Source organism: Solenopsis invicta, chromosome 5, assembly GCF_016802725.1.
Source record: "Solenopsis invicta isolate M01_SB chromosome 5, UNIL_Sinv_3.0, whole genome shotgun sequence".
Classification (NCBI taxonomy): Eukaryota; Metazoa; Arthropoda; class Insecta; order Hymenoptera; family Formicidae; genus Solenopsis; species Solenopsis invicta.
In genome coordinates this window covers 11,959,513-11,986,269 of record NC_052668.1, presented here as the reverse complement: position 1 = coordinate 11,986,269, position 26,757 = coordinate 11,959,513, and the positions used below count along the sequence as shown (strand labels likewise).

The following is a 26,757-nucleotide window of genomic DNA, read 5'->3' as shown; positions in this document are numbered from 1 at the left end:
CTATTAAGTATCGCAGCTTGCTGACGAGTGGTGGAAACTTTTACTAAAGCTTTTACGTTTGCCACGAACGTCCGTTCCTTTCGCTCCAAATTGTACCGTTTGTTCGCACATAGCTCGCGTGATATTTGTCAATTTTTCAAATCGAATTTCAGCATCCGAAGACATGTAATTTTATCACTTATTTGTGCCTCGATGTAGTATACCGTTTCTATTTTGAGATTTTTAAGTGGCAATCTTGTTCTGCCACGTGCTGTAAAGAACCGGCTATTATAATAGAAAGTGGCATTGTTCTCACTTTTGTCGCTTCACATAGTCCCGAATTTCCCTCGAGGCGACATTTGGAACACATTCTCTTTTTCGTGTCTGTGAAAACCATCAAAGTTACTATTTGCGTATTTTAAACGGGTACCAGGTGCCTTAATTGATGTCATGAGGTGTGCATATCCGAGCCTCACGCAAAAAAATTTTTACGCGATTTTTGTGCGGATCTATGACTTTACCTTCTAATATTTATATTTTTTTTTGCAGAGAGATTGAAACGCTTTTTTGGTATTTTCATGAATAAATGTTATATGAACATATAAAAGTTGACTTGTGAATTTTGTCAATCTTTTTTTTTCTTTTTAAAAGAAAGGCAAAATTTAGAACACTTTTGAAAAATAGAAAAACGGAAGTTTTCGCATTTTAATTTTTTATTTTGTTTGTATGCACTATTACGCTTTTATGTATAAGAGAATAACATTGTTGTAAAAAATCAAATATCAGAAAATAACACATTGATTGAGAAACAATCATAATTATTCTTAGGAAAGGAATATTTTATTCTTAAATGAAAAAATTCTAAAATCTAGAATAAAAAGATCTTGGATTTAGATTGGACAATGAAAATTTGTAGCAAATCTCATAATATTCTCAACTTAACAATAGAGCTGAAGAAACTTTGAACAATTATTTTTTTCTAATAAAATGTCACAAGAGCCTATAAGGGAGCTCGCTTCGTAAATATTAAAATCTCGTCCCAAAAGGGAAAGGCCCGTGAGAATTCGTTTTACGCGTAGGCAGAGGCTGTTGAGTTTTCCACGAATACGTTATTTGTAATGTATCACGTACGAATTTTTCTTACAAAAGAACGCACAATTCCCCATTGGTAGTGTCTCAAAATGCGTAGTGATTAATCATCGTGCGTTGTAACATCGAGCAAATTTTTTTTCTGTCGTAAATATAAGAATATATAAGTTGAAATTTACACGTGTTACTCCTGTCTCGAGACAATAAATCAATCTTATTTTATGCGATGGAGGAGAATAGGAATTGTAGACCTCGTCTTAATATTTATAAGATTGCAATAAGATTAATTACGGCAAGATTTTCATCTTGTTACACCGAGAAAAAAATTGTTAGCTTGACTAAAATTTACAACTTGATTAAATTTCTTCAAATCAAATATTTATACATTTTTAAGATAAATATATAAATGCTTAAAATTAAAGTTTTATATATTTTAATTAAATTTGAATTGAAAAAAAATTTAATCAAGTTGAAAAATTTAGTCAATTTAACTTTTTTCTTACAGTGTAGAAATCCTTTCTGAGAGGGTGGACTTTTTTGAAATATTGATTACAGAGCTTTTGAGCTAAAGTTTCAAAGTAAACGTATACATTTTTACAAATTACTTTGTTCATTAATTTTTAAGTACAAGGTAAAAAAAAAATCTTAGGAGGCGAAATTTGGGTCATTCATCCTACTCTTATTCACTCGCGTGAATGCTCGACAAGACGTTCGAGGATATCTTGAAAGGAGGAACGAGACTCTCTCGCGTTCTAGAACTGAGCTAAACCGAGCTTTTCACTACAGAGAAAGCATCGTCTATTTATTATTAGCAACTGCTTATGCCAATGTTTTCGTTTAACGTACCTTTATGCGCACAGCCATTAGCTCTCTCTCTCTCTCACGACGTTTCCATCCCCGCAAGCGCGCCCCGTTAATAGCCCCGTTTTCGCTCGCTCGCCCTGGGAACTCGGCAGACTCCTCCCCGGCCGCACGGATTGCACGGGGATAATCCACGTTGAAAAGCCGACGTTGCTGCGGCACTCGAGTTAATAGAAAACCGCATGACGCTGCCGCGCGTATACGTGCGTACGGGAAGCAACGAGAAGCGCGCGCGAGTTTTAATGCACACGGTCGATGTCCGCCAATGTCACGCGTGCCGCGTGCATACCGCGGTCTCTCTCGAGGGAGAGAGCAAAATAAAAACGGCGGATGGTCGTCGAGCGGGAAAATAATAACGCGAGCAATCCTTTCTCGTTCAGATACGCGCGCGGCGCGGCGCGGCGATTAAACGCCGCGACGTTGGTCGAGTCCCTCGTGAGACGGTATTTCTCCGCTTCGCGAAATGAGAATAATAACTCGCGACCGTAATAAAAAGCGGCGGACTGTCCGAATGAATTTCGTGTATGTCGCGGCGGATAATAATTCGCCGTGGCGCGACGCGACGCGATCGCATTATTACGTTTTATATGACGATCATGGGAAACATTTGCGCGGACGGGCCTGGCAAAAATACCGCGGGCCCCGAGACTAATTGCGAAGCTCACATCCAATTAAGCGATCGAAATCGCATAACGATTTAAACGCGGTTAAACATTCGCGAATTATATAGGCAAACTTCATTAATTATGCGACACAAATTGCGCGGCATAAACGAAAAACGGCATCGCGGATCTTCGTGATGTACACACGCATCTAATTGTCAAAAGAACATGTAACTAACAGCAACAACAGTTCATTTCTGGGGGGGATGGGGGTTGGGGAGTTACGCGCTGGTTGAAATTCAAGCGGCTGCGAATCCGCGCGCGCAGAATTTTCGAGCCTAAAGTTGGAACGGGGGCTAACAATGGCTTTCATTAAAAGCCCGCCCAAGTCGCGACTTCGCGTTGCCGGAACTCCCGTGCTATCGCTGGCCGTTGTAATAAAGCAACGTCGGATATCACTATTCATTCGGCGCGCGGAGTCGAAAAGTCGAAAAATTAACCGGTCCGATCCAAATTCATTCGCGGATCGTGTGCGGCGCGCGGGGCTAAAGTTCCGAAAGTTCGAGCGAGAAAACGGGGGGAAACAGCCGGCCGTGAGCTCTCGCAACTTTTGCACCTATACAAACTTTATTAGCTGGAGAATCGATACAGGCAGAAAGGCAAGTTTGCGGATGCCATCCGGTGGCGTGATCCCAGGACGGCAATCCGTCTCCGTAGGACGCCGAATACGTTCGTCGATGGCGCCGCCACCGCGCCGGTCGCCATCCTACCCTATGCAGGATCCCTCGCTCTTCGTAGGCGAGTCCTTCCCACATTTCACGTCCCAAAACTTGAAATAAATATTACTCCATCCGTTTCTATTTCAGAACAGTTTCGTTTATTTACACGTCTGCATGTATCTTGCACCCGACCATTTGCCATGCAGCATACAAAAAGACCATGTAAGAAGTAATAGTTCTTTTATTATGCGGTTCGCACGAAAATGTTATTACGTGATAGAGAAACATGTATAGAGAAAAGTCGCCAATACTGCCACCTCATTTTGCGTTTGGGTAATATTTCTTAAATAAAGGCTAAAGATAAAACTTTGAAAACAACACCAAAACTAGAAAGTGTTTTCTATCAGATGATGTAAGCATAACAGGAAACTACAAAATGATCTAATATTATCGATAATAAACTCCCTATTGTTTCGACTATGCATTATGCAATTTACAAGAGAAAATCGTGCAAATTTTATTTCCAAGAATTCGTTTTTAGCAGATTTTAAAAACAGAAAGGAAAGTTATGAATGTGAACTATAGATTTTTATTTCTTTAATTGTCCAAGCAGATCACGTTTCTAACAGTTTAGTTTTCGAAAATCACGTGGGATGCCACTTTAGGAAGAATTAGCTCAGTATTAGCGACTCTTCTCTATATTTACTAAATTAATTTGTAAATTAAAAGGAATATCTCGATAGATATCATAATCCTTGTAGTCTCGCGGCTATTAATATAAATTACAAATTATATCGAGCGAGCTAAACGTTATCTTTGTTCAAGCTCATCCATTTGTCACTGCGCAACTAGGGAAACTAAATAGGTTGTGACATGAGTGAAGAAAAGAATACGTCATTTCCGTGATAAATTTCCCCTACAACTTTGACGCATGTCCTCGGGCTATCTGGTCGCGTTAGTCCGGGCGTCGTGTGGCCTCGTGCTCGAAAAGCGGTATTTTTCACAAAAGATGATGAATACAAAATCATTCCGGTTGCCAGAAGCGACCAGCGTATTTAGATAGTTCACCTAGCGTTCTCTCGTTCGGCAGCGTCTCGACAGCTGGCGTCGCGTCGACCTAGCCTTCCAACGGCGTCGACCGTCATTTATATTATTCGACATGAAAAGGCGAGCCGTTGAGACGCATTGAAATTTTTCGCGAGTCATTAGGAAGAGAAAAGAAAGAGGCAGATGTCGATCCCCGAGCGATGCGGAGGACGGGTCGCGTCTGAATATCGCAATTTTCACCCTCAAGACCTGTCGCGGCTATTAAGAGTCATTTTCTCTACCGGTTATTCGTCGAATTCGAAAACATGAGAAATACATCAAAAACTGAACGACTCTTTGATTTTTCATCATCCCATCTTATGCGCAAATGTGTAAATTAATGGTGATAACTCACCGTGCGTGGAAGATATCAAGTCTCTCCTCGTGGCTCAGTCCTGCAACAGAATAATAATTAAGATTAGGAACATCGTAAGATCGCAAGCTGAAGAACTTTTAATATTGGTAATCATTCACACGCGAAACTTTTAGACGAGACGTTACGCGCGAAAAGTGCGAAACTGGTCTTGGAATTTCGATACGGTAGCAACATCTGTTGACCCTGGGGATAAGGGCGGTAATATTTCACCCATTTTCTCCCATCAAAATCAATAGGCGGAGACGGACGAAATCCGAGGAGAAAGGAAGGAAAGGCGAGCGTCACCAACGCAACCACCTGCCGGCCTTTCCGTCGATTTTAGCCGAGTAATTGCCGCGGCAATTACCGCGAATTATGGCGATAATTACCGTCATTATGCGGCGCAGTAATTTTGGTAATTACTACAGTAAATCGCCAACTATCCGATTGCAACCCGTCGCTTCTCATCTTGCGCGGTCAGTACCGGATAACTTTTAAGTTATCCCAGCCCAGTAACCATCGGCTACGTAGTCACGAGTCAAATTGTATTTTTATCCGTGACACTACGAAGCCGAGAGAAGCACGTTCGGGGACGACGTAACTCGGCGATCAATCGCAACGCTAAATTGCAAAATGACATAATTCGGTTTAAAAGTCGACCCTCGAGATATTATCCCACGCGATTAAGAGCAACGACAAGCTATGTCGCAAAATAAGAAGAGCGCTAATTAAGCGGTGAATGGAGCCGGCGTGTTTTTCTTTTGCACGTTATTCGCACCCGTAAAGGGGAAGAGTTTTACAGGAGGTAAGTGGCACACGCCGGCTCCAAAATTAATTCAAGCAAATGAGATCTTTCGGAGTTATTAACCGCCCTCTGTATTTTCACAATCAGCGGGAATTCGGTGTAACAATGAAACGACGCTACTCATTTCGGTTTCGTAATGAAACGAAAATAGGTGAAGGGGGAGGGGCGCACGCGAGGAAGAAAAGGTTCTAAAATATTACCCCGTAAAAAAGTTCGCGACGATTTAATTTATTACATTTCCTTCCTGCTTCGAGATACAAAATTATTAGCGTAAATAGCAATAATATATTTATATAAACAAAAAAAGCTTAATAACAATACTTAGAGAATTAGGTGCTTTACGTGCAATGCTGTTCGGAAAGAGATCTGATATAAATTACATTCCGATTTATCGCCAAGAGTTGTATAAAAAAATAAAAAATATAAAAACAAACAAACAAACAAATCACTAATGACAACCTAGTGTGAGGTATGGTTTCTTGTATACGACATACGCGAGTGGGAACGATCATTCTGTCTGCTCGTTCGTAGCTCCGTTTCGATATTCTAGACACGAAGTTATTTAATGGGCTGCGAGAGCGACGGCTGCTGCCGTAAGAGGTATTACGGCAGTTGCAACAGTAACGACAGAAACCATATACCACGGCTATTCGATCCAACTTTGCGCTTTGTCGGTATGGGTCACCTTTCATCCGTTTTCGAGACTCGTGGAACAATATGTTCCATTTCCCAATGTTTGCCGTCGCTCGAAAAATGTGAAGTATATTAATCAATAAGGCACGATAAATATTTCATCAATATGCACACATACCGATTTCGTTGTACCTCGTTAATGAATATTAAAAATTTAATATTCCAATAATGCGTACCATGTGACGATGTCGCCATTCCGGAGCATTCTGAGCGTAATAGGAAAGCCAATATTTTTAGCATTGCCGTTGATCGGAACTTTATTGTTGAGTTCGGTGTGACGATCACTTCGCCGGAATATTTGTCCGGACACAACCGGGCGGTGCATTTGAAATGATTACCAGTACGCTGCGTCACAGCATTGAATGGCACGAATTGTTAGCAGCTATTTGCGAATTTATAAACCACTCAGCCAATGACGATTCGTACACGCTGAACAGCTTGTTCATCCCATCTTTGCGGTTTCCCGCGGCAAAGATAAATATTTGTAAAAAAAACTCGATATCGACGATAGGGGAATAGTAAAATAGGCAATAGCTATGTCAATATCTCGAAACTTTAATCGGAATAATATTAAAAATGGTAAAATTTATATTTCTGATCCTAACTCAGCATTTTCTATTGCTTATATCTTATGTAATGCATCGATTTCAATTCATTAATTTTAGATAATTATTTTTTAAATCGATCGTTTAAAGTTTGAAAAATAAAAAATTTTCTGGTGCAAAAGTCGTAGCACAAAAGATATTTTGCAATAAATAAAAAAGAATCGGAAAAAAATGTGAAAAAAAATAAATTTTGTTCAAAGTCATTTGTGTCACAAATAAACAAAAAACGGTTTTATTAGTAACAAATTAACAGCTCATGAGTTGAACTTTAAAAAAGGTTTCACAAACTTTCAAAAACAATAATCAATTTTTTTGCGAAATAAAATGAGTAACATCAATCTTTTCACGTTCGTATTAATAAAACAATAAATAATTTAATGAGTAATTAAAATGAGTAATCTTTTTAATTTTAAAACTAAACATTATGACCGAAAATCTTGAAAGAAATTTTGATAAAAATAAATAAGAAAAAATGCTTCTATCGTTCTATGATAAATTCTTTGATAAATATTAACAATTTGTAATAATTACAATAATTTTAGTATTAATTAAAACTGACGTATTAAAAAATGTCGACTCACAAAGATAAATAATATCACATTTTTTATTTTATTTATTTATTTTTTTTTTTAATAAAATATATATTAGAGCATAGATAAAAAAAAATAGTTTATTAGAAAAATTTGTTTTGACTTCTGTCGTCTGCCTCGACCATGATTTTGTCAATATAATTTCTGTCGAAAAACACAAAAATACATAAAAATTTCATATTAAAAGCACTCATCACTATCCAAAATTCATATTAAAAGCACTCATCACTATCCAAAAACTACAAATAAAGATGCTCCGAAATTAGACGCCAATTTGCGTCAGGCAGTGTGGAATTCCTTTCTCTGGCATTAAAGACACAATAAAATTAACTTAATTGTTCTTTTAACGTACACTCGTGACTCGAATAACAAATAATCCAATCACCTCTACTTTTATCTTAACTTTTTCGTAAATCCGGATTTCTTGACAATTTACTCATACTGGGTTAATGATAACGTTAGCACGCACTTTCGATCCTTACAACTCCGTGACTAATGACGTACTAAGGGAATTGTAGAGAGGATACACAAGTTTTTTCCCTTCCAAATCTAAGCGTCACCGCTCAAAATGTGTTTAAAGCAGATCTTCCAGATCCGAGCTGCTGTGTCATCGAAAATATGATAGAGGGGGTTCTAACACTAAATAACAAAAGCCAATCGGTGCGGCGCTTAGTACACACGGATGCGTGTGTTTGTACGTTTCTCTTCGTTGGAGTGATTTAGCAGCGACTTGGATCCGAAAGGTTCAACCTTGAACTTCAAGTGCTACAGCTTTAAAAATCAGTTCGGATTACGGCTAACCCAATGTGCTGAAGATCAAAAGCCAATTACGATGGTACGCACCATTTCGTAAGAAGTATTAAATTATGAGTATCGAAGCCTCGAGAGTTAACCGCGAGATATTTTTATCCCTGACACGTCCTGTTCATCCTACCATCGTTCTTTTACTTAAAAGAAAATGATGGCAAGGGGAGAATCGTATCCAGCGACTCGCATGAGCGGACTGGTAAAAGGCCCCGCTCTTGGAAATACCGAAAGTTATGAAAGTTTTATGACAGGCCATGAGAGAACGTCGGAAGATGCGGAGAATGAGGGTATATAGTGCGGAGAAAAGGGGAAGGTGGAAGAGAGGGGAAGCGTTTCACGCTGGGCAGGATGGCGATGGGTATCCCACGGACATTTACGGCGAGCCAATTTTTTCGTTTGATTATTCAACGCGCGCGAATGCTCTCTCGGCGATTGCATCTGACGGCCGACCGCGGTCTGAAATTTTTGGAAACGGAAAAAAGCGCGACGGAAATTCGAAAAACCTGTGGTGACCGCAGCCTGAAAAATATAACGCCATTCTCGGAAACGATGATCTTTATTGCTGCGAGCGAAATCGACGCTTCGACCGCTAGTTACGTGGGATTCTTCGAGATCCTCGGATACGCAAACTGTCCGCGATTTGTTATTGCGTTTTGTGAAATGGATCGTTGAGGGGTAGGAGGGGGGGGGAGGAGAGCGTGAGAGAAGCCAGTCGAGAGTAAGGCGGGCGTGGGCGATAAATCAGGACTCGCACGATAATGAAATTCAGCGCTTCGGGCACGGGTGTGCGTCAGTCGAGTTTTATCAAAAGCACCTATTTATCTTTCTTACAAAACAGTTTGAGAACAGTTCGCTCATAAACGACATCGGGCGGAGAGATTCTCGTCCTCGAGTCGCTCCGGCCATCGCCACTCGTGCCGCGAAGCGGAACTGGGACTCTGAGATTGATGGTTTTTCTTTCACCCTTGGAATTATCCAAAAATACTACCGACATTCATAAATTTCACAAAAGTCCTCGGGTTAAGGCCACACGAGAATTCCGTGGATTATAATAATCTAGAGATAATCGTCGATCTTCAGATCCAACCCGACATTGGATTTCATTAAAACTACGATAAAATTATTGCGATAAAACCGAATTACAAATTAACGATGAGACTTACCATAACAGCACATGAGATCTAATGAATATCGTGATAAATACACGTACGATATTATGAAATTGTACGAATATTCGTACGATATCTAAAGTATTCTAGAATATTCATACGATATCCTGCGCTGTTAGAATATAAATTATGAAAGATATTACAAGATCTAAGCTGAAAAATTTGTAATGTTCTTCTATATTATATATAGAATATCAGGATATCGTACGATATTATGATATTGTACGAATATTCGTACGATATCTAGAATATTCTAGAATATTCACACGATATCTTGTGCTGTTAGAATATAAATTATGAAAGATATTACAAGATCTAAGCTAAAAAATTTTTAATTCTTCTATATTATATATAAAATTTCTGAATATTGGACATAAAATTATATATTATTTGTTGAAAAACTAAGCACGTACGGATAGATTCCTAATTCTTCGTCGTAGTTCATGTAATTATCCTTTTATAATTATATACAGTAGTTTCACAAATCAATTGGAAACGAAATCGACGAAATTAAACAAAGGGCGCTAAAACAAGAGAGGAAGTAACACTGAGAGAAATAAAATTAAAAATACTTTCAAGTTTATCATGCCAAAGAGCGACAAAGGGAATCGCTAAAGCTCCAATGGAGTAAAAGAGCAATTCGATTTGCACAATCGAACTTAGATTCTATTCTTTCATCAAGTTTCCTTGCTCTCGTCGTGTCCTCTGTCTCTCTCGTGCCCATAATTTCCTATTGGCTTCCTTTCCGCATCACTGTTATCCGCCGTCTTCGCCAGAGGATACAACATGGTTTAACGAAATTGAGACGTCCAGAAAGCGAAGGAGAAACAAGATAAGTAACGTATCGCGCGACTGAACGGCGACGAGCGATTGACGATAAGTCCTCGACCTTCCGGAGAAATTGCGCGAGTCGCACCGTTTCAATTTGCGTCCGTCAGGACGCTGAAACCATCGTCGTGTGATCGCCCACACGGCATCGTGTAATCACGAACAGCGTTTCTCTCTTTCTCTCTCTCTCTCTCTCTCTCTCTCTCTGAAATAAATAAACGAGTGCGCGCGTAGTCAAAGAACGCCGGCCGGGAATAAAAACAGACGCGCGTTTACGTTATAAATAGATTGCAGAGCTTCAAAACTGATCCCTCTGTCGTGCCTTCGTTATCGTTTGCGCATTGCAAATTTCAGCGAGCTCCGTGCGAGGCCCCCGCCCCGCCGTGCGAAGGGTTACGATAGCAACCGATTTGGTTAGCCGGATGTACAATTCCCCGCGGATTAGTCTTCAAAAGGGTCGCAAGTGTACAAATTAGCGGTGACGGACCGGGTATTCAGGTGTCCATCGGAATACCCGGCGTATAACCGGCTCCCAGTGTACATACACACTAGACGCAACATTCAACGGCGACATTCTCTCGTTGCGAGCCGGCGCAACTCTCCGGAACGGGATTCGGTGCTACGTATGCATCGTATTTAATCCACGTTTTACGCCTCGACGGTCCGTAGCGTGATTCAATTACGTCGTCGGGGGTAGAAGTTGAGGGGGAGGGGAGGGGAGAGGAAGAGTAGGTTCTGTCGGGATCGCTGCCGAGTCTTGTACATACCGAGGATGATGACACCACCTCCTCGTTTAGCATCCCCGTTCCGTGCCTCCAGCATCTACGGACTTCGCAACGAGAGGTTGTTTCCGCGTGCGCTTGCGAGTAAATTAAGGTTCGTTTACACTACGTCGCGACGTAACGATAATAAACTGCGACAATGGTAATCGTGAATCATTGTACGAGGGGACAAGCCGGAATTTTAATTGATCGAGCAACCGTTATTAAGAGAAATCGCAGAGTGGCAAACGTATCCGTTTGACCGTTAATTTCGTTAGTACGGTAAAATGCTCTAACAAAGCGTAATTTATAGCGCAAAGTGAAAACGATTTAATAACACTTACTACAAGTGATAGCTCTCAGTCGCTTATCTTGAAATAAAATTTTACGATTCTTCCCGCGCTATTGTGACTTTGAATTAATTTTAGCGTGGTCGCGCATTACGTCGCACACGTCTTCTCGCGGGAGGATTTCCGCAAAAACAGAGTAAACTTTGCCTCTCGAGGGATGCAGCAGCGCCCGCAGGGTGTGATACAGTGCGGGAGTTACGTAAGAGTGTGCACTGTGTAACAGGCAATCCGGTGCACGCCGGTGGATCGCGGCGGAAAGAAGGTAGCGCAGAACCCCGTCGACTCCCAAAACGCACGTAGCGTCGCCGCGAAAATTTGACAACGCGGCGGCGGAAATTAATTTCCGCAAAGGCGGGGGTGTTAATGCCGGCTGTACCCGGAGTATTATCGCGAGATCCGCCGTGACCTGACTTAGGGCGAGACGCGTCTCACGGTACGGGGCTCACCTCCACACGTACGAACGTACGTAATTGTTCAGAAAGATGCGACAGCACGCGTCGCGAAAATTGAACAACTGCGGGGGTCTAATGTGGCCATTACTTAACGCCGGTGCGGCCGGGACACGTATATAAATACGGAGACACATATGGGACTCTACCAGGTTTAGAGGGAAACCCGGTAACGCAAACTTATAGCTTCGCAAATGCAAAAATATGCGATTTTCACGAAATAAAGTTTGCGCTAACGGAGATTGGAGAAAATTATTATATTATTAAATTATTCATAACAATTTATACCGGCGGATTTAATATGCGCATACATTTAGCAGCCGTTTAATATTTCAATCATTTATGGTGATATACACAAATTATTTATTAATCGTATTAATAAATATAGAATTGGAATAATTTCAAATAGTGGTGTTTTCCCGATTTGAAATATGCACATTTATTTTACAACAAGCGGTATCTTTTTCATTGATCGAGCGTTATTTTTTTTTCCTATTAACGAGATTAATGCGCTATGAATTTTTCGCTGCTACCATATTCTCGTTTCAATAACGAACATTGATGTATATATAGTATGTTGCTGTAAGAATTGGCTCGTTATATGCAGGCATAATGGGCAGTACGTAAATCTGCCCGATATGAATTATTGGAATCATAATATAACAATCATAAGGTCACACGCATGTGCAACGTTGCTGTATATGCATCAACCACGTTATTAATCTCGCGCTATGAGAGGGTAAATACAGCGACCATTACGTCGGCCATGTTTATAGACTACCTAAGGCAATGTTTCCCAACGTGGATGTTGCTGAAACTTGAGATCTTGAAGGCCCCCAAGGGATGCGCAAGCTCTTTGGTGAAGCAACGAAATCATCGTGACATTGTTACGCAACTAAGGAAATATCCATTTCTCGTCCCTATTCGTTGATTAAAGCAATTTAATTCCATTTCTTTTCGCCCGTCGATGCCGAAGGAAGCGCTAGGAATTCCTAAAAGCTCACATTCAACTTAACATTTAAATTATAAGGGAAAAAACGACTAACCGGTAGAAATCGGAGTGCTCAGTAATAATTTCCTAGGTGAATTTATATACAAGTTCTCCTAAATTGCGCGCCGCATGTTTGCCTTTCAAACGCAGCTGATAAGCAGAACTCGAAATGTAATATCGCAAATTAAATTGCTAATCAATTTAACATATATCAACTTAATACCGGTGGGAAAGGAAAGTTTCGACGATGTAAACGCCGCAGAAGAGTAGCAAAGTGACGCGTCTACGCGATACAGTACAGCGTTGACGAAACGTTATTAATATTTACATATTAACAAAGCCGCGCGTTACGGGGGCGCGTTTCCGTATCGCAGTCATGCGATCGCATTTGTTATCCGTGTATATCAATTCACGGCGACGACGTAGCCGGCAAATGTACAGGCTAATAGGTTCAGCGTGTTTGTGGAGCATCTAAGTGTAAATGCAGGTACATTCTCGTGTGCCCGACCGTCCGTACGCTTTGACGCTACCGCTCTTGTGCACCCGCAAACCGGAAACCGAGCGTTGCCCGCGCCGTTGTCGTCATCGGATGGCAGCGTGATAGTAACGATTTCACGCTCCTCGGAGCGTTCGTAACTTGCTTTTTTATCCGCGCCTATCCTCCCGCGGCAAGAATGCAGCGGCGCCGCAGCTATTCCGTCGGAGATGCAGGCCGCACATTTTCTTGCATTCCTGGAGTACCGAATTCGTCTCACTCGCGCAGCGATTTAACTTTGCACCCCTGAACGGTATTCACGTGGATAGAGCAGGGCTCCCTTGTTTCACATACATTTCTCGTGTATATTTTTATGCGTGTGTAAAAATATTATAGACAAATTAGATTTTATCGTTTTAATGAGGAGACTATAGAAACAATGAAAGCGTTTAATGCAAAGTTCTGACAAATTCATACATCTGATGGATGACGTTCTTTATTTTTTTTTGGCACGTTACACGCTTCCACAATATATATCCGTCAATACGATTTATTATGCGACTATATCGGCGCATTAAAAGAGATGTATTTGAAACTGTTGCGACGGGTGCGCGTATCAAAATTGATATTAATCGCGGCTAGATGAATACGAGAAAGGTTCACGATCGATTATCCTGTCTCGTGGTACTCTAACTCCGGAGCGTTTCCGCGTCGCGCGATTTCAAAACGCGAGATAAACGAGCAGCCGTTTCACTTCGCTAGCGCGTGCACGAGAGTGCACGGACGATTTTAACTTTTGCTGTCCAATATCACGGGGGCGGAAAATCCTGGTTGGCGGCGGCGCAGCGGCCGCTCCCGCTGGCCGTTGGAAAAATATAAAAACGTCCATCCGCCGCCTCCCTCCCCCGCTGCGAGGAACGGAGGCAGGTCGAGGGCAGGGAATACCCAGTGGGGTAGAAAAGTCGCGAGGGTAAATTCCTTCGTGCCTCGAAGGTGCATGGGGGAAGAGCGGCGGGCGGTATGGAATTACGAAGTTTAAGATAAAATGGATTCGCGGAATCTGAAATAGAAAATTCCCTAGCTAATACCACGGCAGGATTCTCATTCCCCTCGCATAACCTTCGTCATCCGGGAACGCGCCGCTTTCTTCGTATTCCTGTCGCGGTGGACCGTCTGCCTCCCCTTAGGCAACGGCGCGGGAATAAGAGAAGATAACCGAACGTGAATGAAATCGGTCGCGTGCCTTTCAATCATTCCCATCCCTCCCGCAGTCTTTTAGTCTCGCGATAATGAAGTGCGAAAAGTAGAAATCGCAATTGCCTCCACATGATTTTTCAATCTCGCTCCGTGACGTCAGCTTGAGGACTTAATCACTTCGATTCGCGGCGATCAAGCGATACGTGCGATAAAGACGAAGACGTATCTCGCGGGCTGCCAAGTTTAGCTTTCCACTTCAGCCGCGCACGTGTTCGCGATTCGCCGATAAGACTCATTATATGAGTCACGCGTCTCAACGTTATAAGAAACTAATGTTAAGAGATTGGCTCGATTATTGGCTCATTCGTTGCGATTACGTACCGAGAGAGCTAAAGAAAGCCGAGCGTTGGCGACAGCGTGCTATTTTTAGCTCAATGCCTCTAAGCATAGTCAAAGACGAGGAGACAGTAAGTGAGGTAATCGAAAGGAAGTAATTGTGAAATGAAAGCAAGTACGTTTGTAACGGTAACTACTCGCTTTATGCTGCGCGTCCGTGGAGAGACAAACGGCACTCGTGGCCCGCGATAGTGTTACTTACCAGCTTCCGAACAGGTTGAAAAAGAAAATAGAAGCAACCAATACCGAATGAAATCGAGCGTCTCCGATTTCCTATTTTCCCACCCTATTTCCAGTCAGGCCGTCCACCCGAGAGCCAAGAAACCGCGTTTACTTTCTCTTTTTTTTTTCTTTGTAGAAAAACAAGATGTGAGCTCCATTATTCTTTTTTCTTCTTTCAATAGAAGAGATACCCCGTGAATCATATAAGATTAGTTTTTATTACACTGGCGATATCCTCCTGTCGCGTTTCGACCGATCATAATTTCATTAACCCCCTGTGGTGAGACACATTTTCTCTACCTGACGGATTTCTATGAAATCTTCTATGTTTTTGGGTCGTTGATTATGAATCTGAAATCAGATTTCAAAAATTCAAAATGGCAGATCCAATAAGGCTACCATATAAGAGTAAATTAGACCTTCCCGAAGTTACTGGAACATCTGGTCCATGCGTCGCGATTTTATGAAAATGACTAAAAACACATTTTTGGAAGTTTCAAATCCTTCTTTTTTGAAAATATTATCTAAGAGATAATTTATGAGGCCATATTCGTATTCAACGCATCTTAATTACTAAAGAATGACCCTTTATGACAAAAATGAAATTTGTTATATAATGTAATTTTTATCTTCACACAGTAGACCAGTAATATTTTTATAAAAAATCTAGCGCGTAAAAAATTCTGGAAAAAACATGTATTATATTTTGATACGTGAATAATATTCAATAAAACTTTCAGTCTTTTATCTTAAATAATTTTTAAAAAACCACATTTTTTATAAAAAAATGTTCCTTTTCAATTTTGCTTCTTTATAAATAATTAGAAGTAAACAGTCGGGTATAAAGACCAAGAAAAAAGTAGTAATATTTCATAAAAATGTAAAACCATAATTAGTTTCATTAAACTGTGAGCAGTATATTTTATGGAAAAAAAAGATGAGAAATAAACGTTTCCAATCGAGAAATAAATTTTTCAAAAGTTTAAACTACTGCAAAAATATTATTTTATACTCGAAAAGTGACGCAGTTCCGTAATATTGTTTCTATATGCGAATAAAATATCCTTAATCCTCGACGCGTGCGATTTCGACGTCAATAAAAAAGTTTCCTGCATCGTGCGAGATCCTATCCCATTAATGTTAATTATTAAGCCACCAATATCCAACGGTATGCCATTTTATCGACCTCCGGCCATTACGGCAAGCGATGCAAGACTCTCACACGCCGTCCGATAAGGGCATTATCGATCGTCACCTCCAGAAGTAAGCGTGCGCCCGAGAAATGGTCGCAGATGGAGAAGGTGAGAAAAGATTATCAGTGACGCGCGAGAAAATAAAAGGAGCATCCGGAAATAGAGGCGCGTCGCGTGAGTCCAATGTATAAATTAATGGCATACTTTTGCTGGCCTCGTGTGCACTCGCGGTCTACGCCGAAGTTCGGGAAACGAGAGCGACGAGAGGACGGTTGGGAGAGCCAGGTGAATTATACTACATCCATTCTAGAGAGAGAGAGAGAGAGAGAGAGAGAGAGAGAGCCGCTAACACGCACCCGCCCTTTCCGGTCCGGATGTGCGCACACCCCTTATATAACCGCCACGCTCGAGGTGCTCTCTGCTAATCGGATTTTTGCACTTCTCGCCACAGGAAAATCCCGAAGTCACCGCGGCGAGATTGCCTTTTCATAGATAACGCAGCAACATTCGCGAGAGTAAGACCACTAAAAGTGCAAGCGCGTGAAACACGGCAGGAATATACTGCGCGAGACATTTAAATTCGCTCGGTCATCGTGCGCTCGGAATAATCGATTCCTTTTCATGTTGCTTGGACAATATCTGTAAAGATTATATTGTAAAGAATTCCAAAGGTCAAGCCTGAGAATTGATTACGTTTAGTTTTTCATTAATACGATATTGTGACGTTTGATACAAGTACTTCCTTTGTATTATTATGCCTTCAAATTTTAATTAGAGATTGATATAAAATGTCGCAGTTGTATGCCTTTATTATAATATTTGTACTAAAGTGATTATTAATTTGTGCAATTATATTTTATACTTGTCGGTAACGTCTGTACGTTTTTCACGTACTTTAATACTGTTAATGAATGTAAACGGTAATTTTCTCAAATTAGCTACCTCTAACATCAATTTGATGACAATCCACCACCTAACTCAATCGATCCAATTTTCAAGCGAGTCACTCGTTACGTTCTTGCCGAGTTCTTGGTTTTCTTCCTTTTCTACTCCTACCGGAGCCGTCGATGTCTAATTTAATCGCGGCAATTAAGGCTGGTTCCAACGAAGAAAGTACCGTAACGATTCAGAGGAAATTGAGAAATTAATATTTCTAAGGTGCGGAGGTTACGAGGAGCGTGGCGGCGGAAAGGGGGTCGTAGGAGAATAATTAACAGCCGCTCTATAAAATCCAATCGAAGCTCCGGAAGGTGGAGGGACAGCGAGGAAGAACGAGGAGAAGGGTTACATCAACGACTGCTCCAATGAACAAAGAAGAGACTCAGAAATGCGTCCGGAAGTATATTAATGAATTCATTTGCGCCCTTAGCTTTCTCTCTCATGGCACAAGAATCCTTTGAGGCGATGATGAAACACAAGTTTCGGAGAAAGGATGATGCTCGAGAGTGCACAGGCGCTAAGTGAAATGGTATACAGCTAAGATGCGTAATAAACTTCCAAAGTAAAATTTTGGGAAGAATATTTCGGTTTCGCAAAGATTCCCGATCATATCGAACCGTTGACTCTCCACTAATTATAATAAATTATATTATATTAAATATCGTTTCATTTGGGTTTCTAGATATTCTGGAAAGCATCTAACAATGCAAGACGAATTTATTGGAATTACGTATTACAAACTATCGACATTTTTCTAGCGTAACGACGACTGCGTTATCGACTCTTCCCACCTTTCATTTCCATATCTCTGCTTCAGATGAGCAAGCAAAAGCGTCACCGAAAGGAGCTAGGGAGGAAGAAAAAAGACACAAATGGTGGCTGTCGCCATTCGCTTGCTCTCCTCTCTCGATTTTTGAGAACCAGCCCTCGGCAAGTGTCGTCCAATTTATTTTTTTGCTTATACTGAAGTCAACGAGTATTCTGTCCTTTTGTTTGCCGCCGAGACCTGGTTTCTCTCTCGATTTGTTCAATCTTTTATATATATATATATATATATATATAATACTTTTATATATATATATATATATATATATATCATCTCCTCGCCACACGGCATCTCGATTCTGCCCCGCCCCATCTCATTTTCCGTGAATAATTCCAGCAATAATTATCGATTCGAACAACTGCCGCGAACGTTTTTATGAATCGCTCTATCAACTTCTTACTGCTCTGAGTGGAGCAATAAATAGACTAGTTAATCGAAAGGTTAAGGGTAGAAAAGAATGGCATAATATTTCAACATTTCAACAAAAAAATGTGACGGCATGCGAGGCGCATATAGCAAGGTTTCTATGTGTTTTATTCGTACGAGTTTTCGAGAGAAAAAAAAATACTACATTCCGATTTAGAACTTGTGTTGATTTTTCACAAAGTAGTAATACATCTCGTTTGGCAAAGTTAAAGCGAATATTAGTGTAAATTCCATATTCCGTTGTCTGCGTTTATCTTACTTCCGAGCCTTTAATGAATAATGTCCAAGCCAATAATAGTAAGTACGTTTCGTCGAATTGCAGCAGTTGAGCTTTTATGCAGATCGCACTGGTTCCACATGTCGTGCACACCGTTGGTGCATTGCCCGCGGTGTATCGGTCAATATCAAAGTTCGTTAATTACAGAACAGGGCTTCCCGCAATCGTGTAACTGGATGAAATACCAATTTAATAGTTATACCCTTCTCTCGACCGATCAGCCGTACTAGTGCGTATAGCACGTTTGTATCGCGATAAAATTAATTACAACACGACTCGACCAAATAAACCAAGGCCTTTACATAATATAAGCGCACGTATGCAATTTTAGATGTTAAGATTTATCAATCTCGCAGATTTCAGTCGATTTACTTTTTTTTTCTCATTTTCTTACTTCAACTTATGTTTAAAAGAAATTAATCTATCTTTAAAAAAGAAAACAAACTAATGAATGCAAGGTTTAAACCTTTACAGAAGTTTCTGCAAATCAAATAAATCGTTTTTAATGGAAAATTCTTACGTTTAAAAAATAAATAAAAGTAAGAGAGAGAGAGAGTAAAAAAACGATATGAAGAGCAGAAGAATATGAGTGGAAAAGAACAATAATTCGTGAAAAAAAATTATGCGTTGTTGATTCGTTTATAGTGGTGACCATCTGGCAACTTGTATGTAAGAAAACTCGTAGAGAATGCCATCGCCAGCGCGACATGTCGTGGACGTGTCGGAGGTCAGGTTGGAACGACCCAGCTGGGTAAAGTGCGACGTGGGATATGGCTTTTATAATAAACCCATAATCTGGATGTTCCGCGGGGGAAACGAGGCTTTCAGGACGCCGATCTAGGGGCGGAGGAGCAAGGAGGCACCAGGGTTATCCTTGCTCGCAGAGCGCATCTCTAATGACGGCCTGTGGCATCGCAGAAAGGGTAAAAGGATATAAACATATTACTAGATAACGAGGGACTACCCGCTGGAAAATGCACTATCCCCGTTCGCTTATACCATATGCATATAAGCACTCCGTTTGATTAATCCGAACTGTAAAACTTAAAGGGAGAGGCGATAGAATTTTTTTTAAAAAAAAAGATCGAACGTTCCTTTTATCGTGGCTAAAAGTGCAAATAAATTATTACATTTCGATTAAAAATAGGATAAGGTTGCCGAAATCGCACCACTTTTGACATAAAGGCTTATAACTAAGAAATTATGAGGAATATTTTTTCACTTTCTTACGTCATAATAAAGTACAACAACATTTCTCCTTTCATATTTATTTATTTCAGAATTTTATGCATTGTTATAAATTTTTAAATGACAATTTTTAAGAAGCCTTCAAATAGTGCGATTTAAGCAATTAGTCTCCTAAATCGCACTACAGGTTAATATATTCTTCCTGGGGTAAAGCAACACTTTTTCTGCTAGATTCTTTCTTCTCTAGCAAAATGCATTAGATAAGAATAATTTTATCAATATTGGAGATAAACACCGTAAACTAAATATAATTTCCGCCAATGTCAATCATTTCGATAACTTTTCGTTAATATTGCAATAACATTGGTACATTACGCTAATTATAGTTATAATGTATGCTCTGTATGATTATTATATTTGATTTTGTATATATAATTACGATCAAAGCAATAGTGCAATTTAGGAGACTAAAGCATTTTGTAAAACTTTATTTATTTAATTTACAAATAAGAACACAAAGTTATTTAAACTTTGTTAATCTAGTAATTTTAATAATATTTTAATCATTATAAATTGTGAAAATTTAAATTATTTATTTTACCTCTTTTGTAATCAAGCTACGAAATGCGTTGAAAAATAGCAACAAAGTTACGATGTTTCTATAAATAATAATAACAAAATTTCTATGTTTCTTAACGTGTTGAGTTCAATGAAGGATGATGATAATGTTATGTAGTTCCCAAATAATTTCACAAAAAGTGTACAAGTACTGTGGTTGAGTTTATACGCGAGTTGGTGCGATATCGGCAACCTTACCCTACATTCAATCGTACAGATAATGACGCTAACAATATTTTGAGATAAAACAGAGTGTCACAAATTATATTTTTCATCACTCCCAATCCATCGAATTTACGATTTGAAAAACGCGTGAAAACTTACTCGCTGCACGTACACGCTTCGATACACATTGTAGAATAGAGCGCGCGATATCCGCCTTGTTCTCCGACATGTTTCGACACTGCGGGATTGGCAGGGCGCGGACGAGGGGGGAGGCCACGGTCTGGCGTGGACATAAATTAGGTGGAAATCTCCGGCAAACTAATTATCGATGCAAGCCCGACGCAAGCACGCCTCGCACCGGCACTCGATAATACGTGTACGGCTGCAAGCTACACGACGGGGGATTCGTGATCTCTCGGCGCCTGTTGTTGATAGCGGACTTGTCAACGCGCGAGTCCCCGTTAAACGCCGCGGAAGACGCCGAGACCGATAAGACGGTAGACGCGATAACGAAGTGGGTCATCATTTTGACGGGAAAACGCGTGCGTTTCAGATGCGTTCAAATCGAGGTACAGACCTGTCAATGGAACGGCGCGATACATTCAGCACAATACGACACGAGCGAGCGAAGTCTCATTGCAATTTTGACGATTGTCGTATTCCGAAGACGATCAATAACGAAGAAAGGAGCTTTTCCGCGAGAGTCACGCGCGCCGCGCGTTCGCATTAACATGGTAACCTCGATGAAAAATGAACGGACGGAACAGAAAAGAGTGAAATAACGACTATAATATGATCGTAAAAATGTTGAAAGAACGAGAGAGCGAGATGTATCACCAACTCGTCATTCACTTATCATGCGGGGCTGGGGGGGGGGGGGTTCTTTCCGTAAGAGTGGCGGTTTCTCTTTATTCTACGCCCCTCTGTTAGATCCCTTCTTTTCTTATCACTACACAATGTCTAGTAATGATTTTCTTGTTCCCCTGAGTAGAATAAAAATTAACTGTCGTCTCGCAATCCAACCTCATGGATCTAGTCGGAGTTGGTGTTAGTGAGCCAACCACGTAACACCGAGCCCCATTAGCTGTCGCTAATCATTCCGCTAATCTATCTTGCCGATCCCTTTTCTCCCTTCCGCTCCCGGCTCCACACCACCACCGTCATCCCCAAAGCCCGTCACCGTCGTTCCCTGCTCCCGCGCAACTGGTTTAAAGATAACAAATGTCGGGCGTTTAGGGGCCGCGATTACGACGAGCCATTCGTTTCGCGCAGCAGGCTAGTCGGTACCCCTCCCTTTCCCCGCCCTCTATCTCCGGTCCGAGGGAACTGGAAACCGCACTCTAAAACCTCCCCGCTGTTCGTTTCGGCTACAACGTTCCTTGTACACCCTAAACGCCGTTGATGACGTCGTTACGTCAGCGTGTCGCTGGAACCCTACCGTTGTGTAATGATGACTCGGGCAGCTTACCTTCCCCGTCGTCCCATCCGTGGATTTGTTAAGGGCTCGATCCTATTTAGCCCTCCCCCCCCCCTCCCTTTTCACGGAAAATCATGAAAAATATCGTCCACTTTGGACTGATCTAAGGACGGACCGGATTCTCTTTTCGGCCTCGAGGAGAAAATAATCAGATTCCGAGAAATGCGTCCACTTTTTCGAAACCGGTTCGCTCTTTCTCTCTCTTTCTCCCCATGACGTAATAGATTCCTGGGTGCCTTCCCAGAAATTGAAACTTAATCATAAATCCCCTCATTCGAAACGTTGTTCGTCGGCGAAATTCAACGTCGCGACGGAAAGGTCGCAAACTAAATCGTCTCTGCGCTTTTCTCAGATACGTTTATTCTTTTTAAGGTGTCGCGCAAAAAAACATGTAGATATCGCGCCGATTGCATCCATTTCAACGAGGGCAACGAGGGAGTCGCTACTTGGAAAATCGGCGGGCGAGCGTCTTCCGCTTTGTCGAAAGGGAAGAAACGCGACACTTTTCCAGTGGCATTAAACTTGCAAACGACACGGATATAAATATCTGCTTTACTGCAGCCGTTTAAATTATGATTTCCAATGATTTCCGCGACGTTGTTCGTATAAACTTTGAGTTTCCATCCCCGCATCGAGCCGCAACGCGTTTAATGCATTTCTACAAGCGTCATTCTACGTAGCGAGCAAGTTCCACGGAGTTTCGCGCGGACGCAAGTTCGCACTTCAACTTCCAGCGAGTTCGCGCCCCTATCTGCAGCCGAGCAGCCGCCCTTCGCAACGAACGGACCAATTCGGTGCCTTAGCGTCCGGACGCGTGGGGCACGAAACTAAGCGAAACATCTTCGCACTGACTGCCGCGTTATGCCCGACCCGTGGAGCACGCCACCAGATTAACTCGCTTGTAATCCCCCTCCTGCCATTAGCGCTCACCACCTACTTTGGCTCATTCAGCGCTCCTTCATCGCGCAGTCAATGAATACGAAATGCCAAGTACGACGCGACTATCATCCTCTATCCCGCCCTCTCGACCCGACGGCGCGGCGCGACGACCAGAAAATGAGTCCATTGTTATATCCGTATGACGGTTTAGCATATGGTATCTCGCGACACGCACATCATCGTCAGCCGTATCGTGATTTATTAATTGAGCTCTCTCTCACACACACACACACACACACACACACACACACACACACACACTCGGTATCTCTTCAGTGAGCGCGTCCGCGTCGTCACTTGGACTCGTAACTCGTTTCGTTCGTCTTTCACTCGTAATCGCAGCTAAAAACGGCTGCAGCGCTCGATTTGTGAGATACTTTACATTCCCGCAAATTTTTCGAATTTACGAGTCCCCGAACTTCCGCACGAGTTCCATGCTAGCCCGTAAATTGCCTGACGTTCGATAGAAAGAGTATCACGTGGCTCGCCTATCAATTTTTATCCTGCCTCCTCCCTCCATCGCATCCCACCTCGTACGTATGTGTGCACCATATTCGTCGTACGTGCTGCGCCATATGTAACGCATGCATACGCATACAAGTCCGAGTGTTTCTCTTGTTTCTACCGCCGCTTTTAGTTTCCTCGCTCCGACCGTCACTCCGGTCGCGGACAATCCTCGCAGTCGGAGTGTTACCGGATTACAATGTTTGTCGTGGACTGTGTAAACTTCCGCGTAGTTCTGCGCGGCTGTCCTCCCGCATATAACGCAGCTACGCGCGCACGCAACGCACGCAACGTACGTGTCGCCACCGAATTGTGTGCAGCGCGTATGGCGTTCGCACGCGCGTAGATAGCGCGCCTCCAGGGATTCCATGTTGGAACAATACAAACATTGGCTCGAATGGCAACGATGTTGCGAATTAAAACAAAAATGCGTGCGATTTCCGGCGAAAACTTCGAAATGAATGTTCGGAGTCGTAGCCTCGGCGTGCAAATTGCCGGGAATGGTAAACGCGCGTTCTCTCTCTCCCCATACCTCTTCCCTCACACATTTTTCGCTTGCACTTTTTTTTGGCATGTAGATTGACCGCGAATGCACGGCGATATGTGCCCGCTGCCGCTTTTTTTCCCCCCTCGATGCCGACAATGCCATTTCGCGGTGATTAAATCGTACTCTGATCGAACTACCTTGACACGTCAATTGACTAAAAAAGATGGTGAGCGTCGAGAATTTACAAAATTCTTCTCAAAAGTATGCGAATGCTATTCATTCGTGACATTTAAATAATGACTTGAGCGTTAAAGGATTAATACTTTCGCGAAATTGGCAGAACGAGCATGCCACGAGGAAATCGATGAATTGAAAATGTCGCTGATACAACATAATACCAGTAAAAGTTGCGCTCCTGTTAATTATTAATTTACTGTCGCCGACGGTACGTAGCATCGCGGCTCGCATGCTTTACGAGCACCAATAATGCGGCGGCCTCCTTCAGCAGTTAAACCGAACTCCAACGGCTATAACGACGCAACAACCACGTACAACGGTCGTCATGTGCAGTTGGCGGGAAAGATAGAGAGCAGTTAGACCGTTGGAACTAAGGCGGGCAGCATACACACCAGAGCGCGAGGTGGCGAAACTTGACGAAAGTTGAAACACTTGCTAATGAGCGGTACACATTACGACGACGCAGAATGCGTCGTTCTCGCGCCACCGGATCTCCAGCGGCAGCTACCCATTATTGCGAAGCGAGACTTCCGGGTGGCTCTACTACGTGTGCCCCGAGTTTCGCATTGACCGAATCACAAAGTAGTCCCGCCAACCGAGACGCATCCGGCTGATGCATCCGGGATTAACCGGCAGGATTCGCAAGGCTCGGTTATCTCGACGTTAATCGATCCAAGGAGGAATTCTGATTAGCTCGTAGAGCTTTGAGATGTTTGGATAAGTCATTTGCAGTTTAGTCAACAACGATAGTCTAATGTTTGAGATGTGCTAGGCGCGCAAAGCGCATTGTGTCGACGATATGAGATAATATTACGTGCGCCAGAAACCAATTGGCTATACGGGCCGTTCATGCGACATCGCTGAAATGCTTAATGGATTTCTGAAATCGATACGTTAGATCGCAACGGGGCGATTTCACAAATATATCAGTTTTTATATCGGCCTGTACGAAATCCTTATTCAATTATGCAATTGAATTTATGTCAATAAAGATTATGAATAGCTACACTGTGCGAGTCTTGATAATGTCCGGAGTATTATTTATCGGTCGTAGTTGGGAGACAATAAATTACGAGCTGCATGGTACGAAATAAGGACGAGTGTTCCAAGAGATATTCTAAATGACGTGCAATATACTTGACCTTAATGAGGGTCTTTCTTATGAGGCTCGCAAACTATCGATAAACTCTTCAGGTTGACTGAAGTATCAATTTCAAGAGACTACCGATTATATCCTTGAGGTAGTTACAGTCTAGTCTGGGAACTAGCCTAATGTTCTCGAGAACTCATGTTAGTATCGTAACCGAATAATGCCCAATTAGAGGCCGCCTTATGAGCCGCATGTTAACAACACTTTACACAAGACTTTCCCAATTGCTGGGAAGCTGGTTTGTTCACATTAAAAGTTCACACGTTTAATCAAGGCAACGATGAGATTCTTGCGAATTACTCGTCGAACTCAGACTCAATTCAATTCTGCTCTCGCAGCTCTCACGAATAGCAAGGCTTTCAACTCGTATTAAGGTAAAAGCGGAACCAACAATCCACCGGCAGACATCTACAGCCGGGAATGTCATCGGGAGAACGGCCAACGACGAATCGAGTAAGGATGCAGATTAGTGCGAGTTGACGCACAGAATGCTTAACGAAGACACCCTCTCTCACCCATGCCAGTGTCCTGGATCGAGTCCGTGAGTAACCTGTCGGGCCCTTTCAAAGCTTCCGATTCCCGGATTACAGACTTCCGATTGAATTACCACGAGGACTGCCCTCTCGGTAAGACGACCGCGCGAAATATCGATCTCGTCGAGCTCGGTACGCGCGCCTTAGATTTTCGATCATATGCCGAGAATAGTCGCGATGCCGCTAAAGAACGGATAGCACACGTGTATTGATCGAAAATACGGTTACTCCATTTACCAAATTTTAATGCACTTAGTGGGTTATACGAGCACTGTATTGCTCAAATTGCCTTATATAATACATTCCTGCAAGAATTCAATAGAAAGACTATTTTCGAAATCAATTTCTTTCTCTTCTTATATAGCTTTTCATATAAAAGTCTGTTAAGGACATTTTGATTCTACGATATCAGAAAAAAAGTTATCAAAATTTTAAAACTGCTGGCTACTCAGATTCCTTTTTTTTCTGCTCTGTTCGAGAGTCAGCGGGGTCAGCGCGAGTACGACGATGTCGGATAGGCAGGAAAGGAAATCTAACTCGCCGAGCCTGATTCTAACACAAAATATTGTCTTTAACCTTGTTTTAATCTTCGCAAATCATTACACATTTTGCAATCAATCACACATGGGGTTTCTCAGGTCTAATTGAAAACACACCGGTGTAAAGTTAGCGCCCAACTTTATAAGAAATAAAAATGCTTAATACAGATTGATTGTACTTTGTTTGTACCCAATTGTACCACTTTTCCTTTCGATTGTACTTCGAGGGA

General features: G+C 41.9%; 1 protein-coding gene across 9 annotated transcripts in view; it reads right to left on the bottom strand.

Annotated features, from left to right (window-relative positions):
* The window catches only part of LOC105207535 (protein turtle), a 306,264-nt gene that overhangs the window by 165,502 nt on the left and 114,005 nt on the right, over nt 1-26,757 (bottom strand). For all 9 annotated transcript variants that reach the window (XM_039449815.1, XM_039449817.1, XM_039449814.1 and 6 more), the window contains exon 3: nt 4,692-4,731. The gene's annotated coding sequence lies outside the window, so the exon portion shown is untranslated. The remainder of the gene's footprint in view (nt 1-4,691; nt 4,732-26,757) is intronic.